Raw genomic sequence first — 10,025 nt, 5'->3', positions numbered from 1 at the left:
CATTTTTAATGTCAGATTTCAAATTAATTAATAATCTTGCCTCAAAGTTTTCTATTCCCTAATCTTTCATCGTTTTTTGTTTACAATTTTTTCATTATTAACATTAGCGCAAAAAGTTATAGAAAAAAGTTATGGGTTATTGTATCAACTACAAAAAAGCTCGCAACAAAATTTTTGTCAGCCTCACGGTTGCAAAGGTAAATAACAAAAACTAATCACACCCTTAATTTCAATATGGCGGCCGTTCGCTAACCCTTTCGGACCCGGAAACTGAGTTCCACACTCATGGCCGACCCCCCAGAGAATGAAAAAAAAATAGCGTTCTACCCAAAATTCGCAGCGAAATCACGCTTTGCCTGGACTAATAATGACGACCGCGACACGCGCTCGTAGAAAAATTAACAATGCTCCAGAACAATGAGAGGTAGGAAGCCGAAAACTCTCACAAAACTTCTTCAAAGCATTGTTAAAATGTTGGTGTGATTAAAAAATGAAAACTTCGAATTTCGTCGTACAACTTTTTCAATGTATAGTATAGTAAGGAATCCCGCATGAAATCTTTGGAAAAAATCGCAATATTGTTTATATCCCATATTCAGGATTGTAATTGGGCTTCAAAGTCGCGGAATACATTCAAGTTTGTCGTGTTGAAGTTTCAAAAATAAATATCAATACTGAATAAAGTTACGACGATTTGAAGTGAAAGAAAAAATGTCTTTTGCTTTCACAAAAATGACCTCTTGGTTTTCAGAAACTATGAAAATTATCAGTATGGTGTATTCGGGATGAAGACGCGTAATGAAACCAAAACAAGTTGTCATAGCGTTAGACAACTGCATGGTGATCAAGTTGTAACACAGTTAGATAAGTATGGTGACGCGACATACATTAATTAAAATCTTGTTTACAACAATTTGCTTATTATTGTTATTATTATAACAAACGCCGGTAGTTGATAAGATAAGAAAACTTGTTTCGGCTTTCAGTTTCCGTGCCGTTGAGAAATTGTTTTTTATTCTGTATCTCTGATTATACCGGGCAATGAGCTATTTTCAGCAAATTTAGTTTCCGAAGATAATTAAAAGTGAGGCCTGCTAGGTATTTGCTAATGAATTTGTCCATCTTCTCTTTGTGTAGGCGGCGCCGTGCGGCGTTTAATCGTCCAACAGCCGAAGAGACCGCCAACTCTTCGGCTACGATAGCTGCTGCTACGCACGCCGAGACCCCGCCTGCGTAGGCAGGTGAACCACTCGAGGTCGTATTGAACCTCGACGGACCGAGCACGTCTGGAGGTACTCGCCGACGCATGTCGACTCCCGAACTGTTACGCATCTTGCAATCAGAAGACGATGATAGCGACGCAAAAGAACTTGGGGACCAGGATAACGTTCGCGACAACGATTGCGACATAGACAGAGCCGCTGCAGTATCCGACTTTGAATGGCCTGCCCGATTACGAGTTGATTGTATCTGACGCTAAACCCGACTCGTACCGTTTAGAAGAAGCGCACATCGATGGCCGCCGTATTGTAAACTTGGAGCATCTTTTCACTGATTTCATCCGGAAATTCGGGAATCACGCACCGGCCCTAAATTATTCGATGCGTTCCCTGGTAATCGTGGATTCGCACCGGCAAGGCTTGAAGACACAAATATTTTTTCAATGCCAAATGTGCCTTTACAAAGACAACGTCTGGACTGAACCGGAAAATCTTCAATCCATGGACATACATCATAGCGCGGTGGCCGGATGCATAACGAGCGGAATAAGGTATTCACAATTGGAACAACTCCTTGCAGCGGTTGATATCCCAAACATCTCGCAGCGGACCAATCTGAGGTACGAGAACGATATAACGGTCCAGTTCATGAATGCCGCCCACGATGAAATGCAAACTGCTGAAGAACTTGAGAAGGAATTAGCTCTCAAACGAGGTGACGTCGTTGATGGCATTCCTCATATTCCCGTCGTAGCGGATGATAGCTGGATGAAACGATCTTACCGAACCGGAAAGTACGACTCTCTGTCTGGAGTTGGAGCGATTGTCGGGTATCATACGCAGAAGGTCCTCTTCATCGGAGTGCGTAACAAATTTTGTGCCACGTGTGAGAGGGCGGCCCGTACTGGGAAGGAACCTACGGAGCACACGTACTACAAAAATTGGGATCGAAACCGCAGTTCGACCAGCATAGAGGGTGACGCTATCGTCGACGGATTCACATCCAGCATTGATACGTATGGACTTATCTACTCCACTTTTATCGCCGATGGAGACAGTAGCGTGTACAAGAAGATCTTGGACAGCAACCCGTACCCGAATATGATTGTCAAGAAGGTCGAATGCATGAATCATTTGTTGCGTAATCTGGCAACGAAAATAAAAGACACGCTGACAAATAAAGGTCGCAGAGGGAAATTGCGCCAAGTTGTAGAAGGTAGCGTACTCAGGCTGCGAACTGCCGTATCGAAGGCTGCGAAATTCAGATCGACGGAAGACTGTCCCACAAGCCTGAAGGCCCGGAAGCTTTCTGGAGATATTTTGAATATCCCGAGCCACGTGTTTGGTGAGCATAAGAAGTGCGCTGAACTGGGGTACTTTTGCGATGGATCGTTGAAAGAAGGTGAAGAAAACCACGTTCCAGCTCTAAAGGCTTTCGGACTCTACGACAAGATACAGGAAGCCTTTTCTAGTCTGAGTTGATACTCTGACAGCATAATATTAGGCGTGAACAGCAATAGCGTGGAGAGGTACAATTCCATAATTTGCAAATACATCGGTGGTAAACGAATAAATTACGGGGCCAGAGGTTCGTATACCGGAAGATGTGCCGCGGCTGTCATACAGTTCAATACAAATAAATCTTTGAGCGTATTGAGTGAAGCTGTCAATGAGGAACCAACAGCGATGTTGATGCACATGGAAGAGCGGCACATTCGGAGGAATGAGAAGAAAGCAGCAAGCAGAGACAGGTGTGCCGAGAAACGAAAAGCTGAAAAGAAAAACGACTCGAGCGCAACATCGCGAAAAGTTGGACGTTCGAACACAACCGAAAACTACGGACCTGATTGTCAACGTCCCGACTTATCGGCGGAAGAAAATGCAATAAAAACGCAGCATCACTACGATCAGCTGCTCGAATGGCAAGCGGACCGCGATGAAATTGAACGGACAACAAGGCAGCAAGGACAAAGCGAGCGTTGGCTGTCAATACGGAAAAAGATATTGACTGCATCGAATTTTGGACGCGTGTGTCGGATGCGAAGTGATACATCGTGTGAAAACACCCCCAAATCGCTGCTGTTTCCGACACCGTTGCGGCTTCCTGCTATTGAATATGGCCGGCAATGTGAAGAACAGGCGCGAAAACAATTGGCCACCTAGCGCAATATCAACATCACGGAGTGCGGGTTGTTCATCGATGAGGAGCTACCGTACATCGGCGCGTCATCAGACGGTGTAATCGGCGACGGTGGGATTGTGGAAATCAAGTGCCCGTTTTCGATAAAGAACTTCGCCCCGGAAGAAGCGATCGCACAAAAAAAAATGATAGGCATGAAAAGTATAGTCGTTGAAAGCAACGCCGACTTCTGGTCTAAAAAAATGCAACCCTTCTTTACGAGATTCTATAAATGCTGTATGGTGCCTCAGATCATTGACAGCTGCCTGCTAAGAAATATGGAAATCAGAGAACCACAGTACATTTTAGACGCTCGTCAGGAAAAAGAAAACAGGGCTGCAAGTAAGGCAAAGGACCAAGCCAAATAAATAATATTACAGTTTTGTTTCCTCGTACCACGTTTCTGAAGAATGTACAAATCACAGTTACTCACAGTTGTGCGTAATTTCAATCGAGAGATAGGGTTATATCGTTCTAGCGGACAGTCGTGTGACAGATAAAAATTCTTCATGACGAATCCCCTGTGACGTAATTTGTGTTGTACATTTATCGTGGTGCAGGTAATCCTTAGAATACAAAATTCCATACTAATATAATTTTGAGCTTTTCATACAATCAAGCTTTCGAATATATCTGTATCATATGTATTTAGTTGTGAGGTATTTAAAATATTTTAGCCGCCTATGTTGCTGAATTTGTAGTACTGTGCGTGATATTCGTTTGTAAAATATTGGAGATGATCAGAATATTATTTAAATTAGAACCACTTTATGTTATTTAAGTACATAGCCATTACACATTCCTATGAGCATGCCGCGACGCGTTACAAGAATTCCAGAAAATGATTACATGAATCATGGCATAAAGACATTAGAATCTCTAAACATCCTGATGGGAAATATGTTTATCGAGCCTGTCATACGACTGTCAGCTAGAACGACACCCGCTCTCGATTGAAATTACGACCTACGAAGATTCAGATCGATTACTGGCGCATTAGCGGTTTGCCGGTAATCTCTTATGAATGTTCAAATGATTTGTTATACATTTTTCAAAATATTGAGTAACCAAATTGTATACGTGTTTCAAATTTTTTTTTCTCTGTTTTCTTGATATATGTATATTCATTTTGATTTTTCGTTATGAGTGTGCAGAACAAGAATTTTATCGGAGCCTAGATTCAAATGCTCGGAGGGTTCAATTATTATAATCGTACGGTAATTTTTTTTCTTGATAATTGGAAAAATTTACACGTGTTGACATATACCCTGAGTACGATGCAAATATGCGAGAAATTTCAAATCTTGAGGAAAATAAATATTACGACTGTTATTATTTTATCATATAAACCATAAAAAGTCAGTTGGGATGAAATTTAGGTTCTTGAGTCAGAAATATCATCCTGACAAAAAATGACGACGTATTTTCCAAAACAATGAAAGCTTTTTCGGAATGATATGTGAGCATAAAAAGTCAAAACTTATTTCTACGATTTTTTTTCCGGGAGCGCCGAGTCATTCAATTTTGTTGCAAAATGAGCGCGCAGTAAACTGGAAGAATCAATATCTCATCTCCGGTTCTATTTGACGTAGAAAAATGATTCACAGCACATTCGCGAGCAGAGAGGATAAGCTTTCGTAGGAAACATTGATTTATCCGGAAACATTGAACATTGTAATTGTTATTAACGAATGAATTGTTCAATGGTACCATTTTTGGCGAGGCTTCTACCATTTTATACATTCTGTAAAACATCTTTCCGATTAAAAATAATCCGTCGGGTTTGACGAGGAATTTCCCATTCCTATTCATTCCGAATGACCATACATTAGATATCTGCTATCGGTAGTAAAATATTGAACACGGTGAAATTTAGAGTGATTCGTAAAAAATGAATATCTTAATTTCAAAAGAATTATTTCAACTTTTCGGATTATTCAAGACGATCAAAATTTTTAATCGCACTATTCCATTTCATCAGATTTCACCATTCACTTTCAACATTTTTGGGTATAGTGAGATGGCGCCGACATATAACCTATAAGAGAACAGAAGAGGACCCATGTATTTGTATGCGTCCTTATATGATAAGGAGGGGAGGGCACGAATTCTTTGCCAAAGTATATTTTTATCGACAATTACTAATCATGTTATGGATTCTGCATTGAAAAAGCGAAACAACGAAATGAAAACGCTCATATTTCACACGATAATCCGTCGTAACCGTTGGACGGCCGCAATGTCACATGCAGATCGACACGCCGCGAGGATATCTTCATGGAGTGGTGAACTATGTTCAAATTACATTACTTCGCAAAGGATGTTAGAAACTCCCATCAACCGGGAGAACGAACTGTTTCGCACAACCCGCAGCTTCATAGTTACCTCGAATCTCGGATACTATTTCCTTGCATTTAATATTTCAGAGGGTATAAAAATAATCCTCAACGTCGATGTCAACAATTGTTTCATATATCCATAGTAACATGAATAAAGTGTTCCAATATTATATATAATCATTTTTTGAAACCTTTTTCATTAATAAAATAGCTTCGAACATAAAATTATTTCATTGTTGTCAGTAGAGTTGTGTGTAACAAGCGATGCACAATTTCAGAATGATTCGTATACAGTAATACCCCGAAGTTACGCTATGGGTCGTTCCGGCATTGACGGCGTGAGTAAAAAAAAACGTAAGTCGGGGTGCACGTTTTATACAACTGTATAATGTATATATATATATATATACTATACTATATATATATATATGTATAAATACTCACCAGAGATAATCATGTATGTACCTCATAGAAAACCTTTAAAGAAGAATGAGAGATACTCTTTATTTTCGAAACACAAAATGTTCGAGCACAGTCGTCTGACGACACAAATATTTTTTTTTTTTTGCGCACAGTCACTATCCGTAGACTGAGCGAATAATCGAATACAATGTAATGCACGGACGGAAAATAAACATGTCTATTCAAGTTTGCGACAAGGTGAAGCGGAACTGGGAGGGGGGGGGGGGGGGGGGGTGGTGACTGATGGCGTAACTTCATAAAACGAGACCACAACGATTTGTACCCGTCTTGTTTCAATCGTATTTTTCGAACATATTTCCAAATATCTACAAATGGTGAATGGTGATATTTATGAAATCATTTTGAAAATATTTCGTGCTGTGTAAAACTAATATTGCGCGATATGTTTTAATGTATATGGGAAATTTGTTTACAACCGAACACCTTTGTGACCGACATATTTTTGATTTAGCTGAAATTATTTTTTGACGGGTCCTATATCGAAAAATAGGGATATATATTCGAGGATTTTTTTATTTTACATATTTCGTAACATAGTGGGGATCGAAAATTTGATAATTTGGTGTTTTCTGGCATGGAGAACTCATTTTCAAAAATTCAAAATTGTAAGCTACACCAAAATTGTGTCGGTCGATTTTTATCTGAATCTGTCCGATTGGTCAAAGAATGTCCCATATTCAAGGGTGTTTCACGGAACAATAAATTGAATTTGCTATATTCACCGTAAAACTATCAAAATAATCAGTTCGGTCGTGATTCAATCGCTACACGCATGACGTCATCATTCGCATGCAAAATTCGAGTCAATCCTGTTGGTATGGTCACCGACTCAGATTCAGGCCCTTTACCGACCGCGTTTTGTCTAATATTGTGTTACGCTACTCCCCGTCGGAGAGTACCACCTTCGAATGGTTTGGAACCGAGGAAACTTACGCAGAGGGCGCTTCGATCGACTACAACTTTGAGATCCAGGTCAGCGGCACCTTAACAAGGACAAATTCATAAAAAATTATTTTATCACAAAACTTATCCCCCAAGGCCCTAAATAAAGTATAAAATAAATTTCATTTAATTGCTATAAAAATTCATACAACATTTCTCCCTTGCTGTCCCCCTCTGCCCGCCACCACGACCGCCGTCGTACTTCTTGGGCCTTCTATTAGACCAAATGCGATCCTTAAAAACGTCAGTGTTGTATTTTAACCGGCTCAGCACCTCCTAGATCGGTTAAAAAGGAATTTGAAAAAAATCGGGTAAAAATTTCGGCATTCTAGTTCAATTAAAACGGGTGCCTGTGAGCATATAGTTATTAATGCGACATGTGGGATAAGTAGCAAATAATAGGACAGTCGTGTTGTTGCGACAATAGCGTAAGGTTTATGGGGCATTCGTATGAAGACGAGTGTGGTAGATAGAGAGAAAACCACACGAGTCTTCATATGAATGTCTCATAAACCTTACAGCGAATGTCGTAATCACGACTGTCATATTTGCTCCTTATCCCACATGTAGCATGAATAACTATATGCTCACAGGCACCCGTTTTAATTGAACTAGAATGCTGAAATTTTGGCCCAATTTTTTCGACCTACACCCTAGAAATATCTATTAATATACATTATTTTTATACAATAGGTGTCAAATCCAAACGAATTAAAAAACAACAAAAAGTGCGAATATTTATTATATGGTGCAAAATAGGAATATGCTTTTTCATACAGATAGGAAACATAGACATTTTCAGACAGTAAAACAAACATTTTTTGACAATAAATAATATTAATAATGCGATAAGCTGCGGAACTGTGGAAATAAATGGATCTTTACCTAAATCGAAGTTCGTCCTAGAGCCAAATTTTCATCGCAGACCCTCGACAATTACCGCATTATCATATATTGTCCAGCTCCGGATGGCCCGACGAACTCAATTGTTCTTCTAGCCGACGCGATGAAACTAATGTTTCCTTGGTGAATAATTTATATGGAGCATTCCACCCGAATTCGACTAGGCTCCAACCCTCACCCTTTCCGATTCGACGCGAAATTTTGTATGTCGTTCACTCACATTAGTAGAGGCTACCATATTTTTTTTATATTTTTTTTTCATCCAGTTCTCGAGTGACAACTTTTTGAAAAAATCCACGAAACCCAATTCAATCAGTGATATATTCTAATTGAGAAACGGCTTTCCGACTCCAAGTGCATTGTCTAATGATGTCTTCGATCCATTCGCTTCCGGGCTCGAATTTCGTCTTGTCCTCGTATGGAAGACGTTTTTTTCGAATATACGCTGGAAACGTTACGATTGTACAAGCTTGTAAACAATTCCTAAAAATTCTCAACTATCAACTTACGCTCCGGAAATAACAATCGAGGGCACGAATTTTCCGTTCCGAGTCGTAAGTTATATTAGGCGGACGAGTTTTCGTGGCCACACATTCAAAAAGCGCCCGAAGGTTCATCCGGACCAATTGGTTGCACCACAGGATGCACAGATGATCAGTCGAAACACTGTCCAAGGACTTCGCTCCATCGTTGTTGCATATTCTACAGACAAAACAAAAATTTAATTGTCACTAATATGAAGATACAGGTAAAAACAAAACCGGTCAAAATTTTATATACGCCAAGTCATTAAATAAACATATTTTTTTCTATCGGCAAAAATTGGTATGCAATAACCTAATATTTCGTCAACCAATTATACGCGTTGACTCATTTAACAATGAGAAAAAATTGTGACCGGAGATTTACCTTTGGTATCTTGAAGACAGACAGCTGCCGTCGTCCTAAGCGCTTGCAGTTTGCTCTGCTGGCATCTCGCCCAGTTCGGCAGCCTGGGTAAGAACAATATTTCCCTATTGTGCACTCTGCTACCAGAAATGAACTCAAAATAGAATTTGTGATTACACATGACAATATATGAATTTTAACCTCACTTTCAGGCTCGTTTTATTTAATCAGTAAATTGAAATTTAATAAAGTATCGAAAATAGTATACGTATTTAAAAAATACCATTTTCTCACCTGCTTAGATATAATATGGGGCAATCACTCACTACACCTTACGACGCTGATTTTTATCACAATGAAAAAATCTTTGGAAAATTCGTTTATACGTGCAAAGACGAAAAGCCAAGAATGACGTGTGAATGCAAACCCATCTCCTATTTTCGCAGCACTAGCGCTTCCCGTGGCTGCATTTCGAACTCAAATTTTCACCACTATCACGGTCCACGTTTATTATACTTTTAAGTCCGCTGCACACGACGCTTGTTTTGCTGCTGGATTGCTTGCGGAGTTCTAAGATGACTACTCTGCTGGCAGCGCTGCGAGAAAGTGACGTCACTGCTGGCTCTGAAGCGTGGTCGCGTGCTGGCTGTCGATAATAGAACGTGTGCTATTTTTTGTGACGGCTTGCTTGCGTGTTTCCATTTAAAACCATCTACAATTGAAGAAAAGAGTATTCTTTAACCTCTACAGTACCCAACAGCGTCCAACAGTACCATGGACGCTCGAGTACAACAAACTATTGCGGCTGAAATGATTAGACGTAGGAGAACAATTATCGTGACAGCTGTAGTTACTGCTTATAAACGTAAACGAGTACTTGAACGACGGAAACGTAGATTGTGGAGTCGCGAGTGGCTGTTACGGCGTGATACAGGACAGAATGTTCTGAATATGGTATTTGGTGAGCTCGGGTATGTATCCATAACATTTTCACCTTATTTGTTGCTAAATTTTTTTGGATTTTTAATTTTATATTTGATTTTTTAATGTATATTCATACTACATTTTTGT

The 10,025-nt window shown here is 39.7% G+C and overlaps 1 long non-coding RNA gene across 2 annotated transcripts; it reads right to left on the bottom strand.

Moving 5' to 3' along the window:
• Positions 1-8,083: 8,083 nt before the first annotated feature.
• Positions 8,084-9,326, bottom strand: LOC124299957 (uncharacterized). 2 transcript variants are annotated; one of them, XR_006907124.1, is made up of 4 exons: positions 9,249-9,326; positions 8,976-9,091; positions 8,576-8,768; positions 8,084-8,511 (listed from the first exon to the last, which is right to left on the bottom strand). It is a non-coding gene; the product is annotated as an uncharacterized LOC124299957 (long non-coding RNA). The 2 variants fall into 2 exon arrangements; XR_006907123.1 differs by having other exon boundaries at positions 8,976-9,094; positions 9,238-9,305.
• Between the last annotated feature and the right edge of the window lie 699 nt (positions 9,327-10,025).

Source organism: Neodiprion virginianus, chromosome 3, assembly GCF_021901495.1.
Source record: "Neodiprion virginianus isolate iyNeoVirg1 chromosome 3, iyNeoVirg1.1, whole genome shotgun sequence".
Classification (NCBI taxonomy): domain Eukaryota; kingdom Metazoa; phylum Arthropoda; class Insecta; order Hymenoptera; family Diprionidae; genus Neodiprion; species Neodiprion virginianus.
Note: the sequence above shows the minus strand (reverse complement) of the source record. Positions and strands in the feature narration are given on the sequence as shown.